Source organism: Etheostoma cragini, chromosome 17, assembly GCF_013103735.1.
Source record: "Etheostoma cragini isolate CJK2018 chromosome 17, CSU_Ecrag_1.0, whole genome shotgun sequence".
In the NCBI taxonomy this organism is placed as follows: Eukaryota; Metazoa; Chordata; class Actinopteri; order Perciformes; family Percidae; genus Etheostoma; species Etheostoma cragini.
This window is the reverse complement of record NC_048423.1, coordinates 20,706,423-20,707,775: the sequence shown is the minus strand read 5'-3', so window position 1 is coordinate 20,707,775 and position 1,353 is coordinate 20,706,423. Positions and strand designations below refer to the sequence as shown.

Genomic DNA, 1,353 nt, shown 5'->3' with positions numbered 1-1,353 from the left:
CACTTAAGTGTGACAAACATGCAAAGGAACAGGAAATGAGGAAGGGGGCAAACACTTTTTCACACCACTGTATATATGTGTGCCTGCTCTACCAACTGAGCTAACCGGCCACTCAGATGTTATTCTAAGTGTCTGACAACATTCAACAAGGATCCTTACAGAGATAGACCCGGTTGCTAAAGAGTAAGATCTTTTTTTTTAACCAGAAATGGCTCAAACTCACCAGACTCATTTTGATTGTTGGAACAGTAGAAAGAGGAACCAAGACGGCTTCTGATATTGTGACTGTCAACTTTGAATGAAGTGTGTTTTTATGTTGATACAATTACTGTTTCATTAAATGGAGGTTTCGGGTTTCATATCAAACAGAAATGATCTTATTCTTTAACAAAAAAGGGGACCTCCATAGGGATCCTTTCCATAATGTTTTCAGACACTTAGAATAATTGTCTGAGCTAACGCCCGGCTGATATATTGGCTGGCCGATATTAGGCATTTTCCGATCTATTGGTATCGGCATATATAATGGACAATTTAAAAAAAAAACTTTTAAATATAATTTACCAGAATCATTAATAATAACAAATAAATGATTCTGATAAACCAATATTTCAAAATATTCAAAAATATTCAAAAATAATTCTCTACAACATCCCTGTTGGCAACACAGATTATTTTTTTTGTTAATGTGTTTGTTTGGGACTTAAAGTTTCATATGTTAAGTTTGTATTTTTATACATTTTATTTGTCAGAACTTTAATATATTTTGATGTTCCTCTTTTCAGTTGTGACAAAACAAATTATCATATTTTATTGGGAACTCATAAATAACTACAAATAACTAATGTTAGGGAAATCTGTTTATGTTTTGCAACGCTTTTCTGGATTTAAAAAAAAAATATTGGGCGATGTATCAGCACATCGGATTTTTAAATAAACAAATATTTGTATTGGTATCGACCTCAAAAAATCCTTGATCGGTCGGGCTCTAGTCTGAGCATATCGGTGGTAAAAATAGCACTTTTGGTGGACGTAAATTGAAGGTGCAGAATTTCTCATTAACATTTCATTGTAGCTTGTTTTGCCGCTGCTTACTGCAGTGGTCTTGCTTAATAGTAGACCAGTTAAAAAAAAAGAAATGTTTCAATCAGTCACTTATGGCGGTTTTCCACTGCGTGGTATCTACTCGACTCGCCTCAGCTCTACTCGCTTTTTTTGGTTTTCCATTACGAAAAAAAGTCCCTGGGACCTGCTACCAGGTACTTTTGTTAGTACTACCTCAGTCGAGGTTCCAAGCAAGCCGAGGCGAGCCCAAAAGGTGACGTGGAAACCTGCAGACTGCTGGTTGGTCGT

General features: G+C 35.8%; 1 protein-coding gene across 5 annotated transcripts in view; it reads left to right on the top strand.

The window, feature by feature from the left end:
- The window catches only part of nvl (nuclear VCP like), a 40,172-nt gene that overhangs the window by 27,280 nt on the left and 11,539 nt on the right, over positions 1-1,353 (top strand). The window lies entirely within an intron of this gene.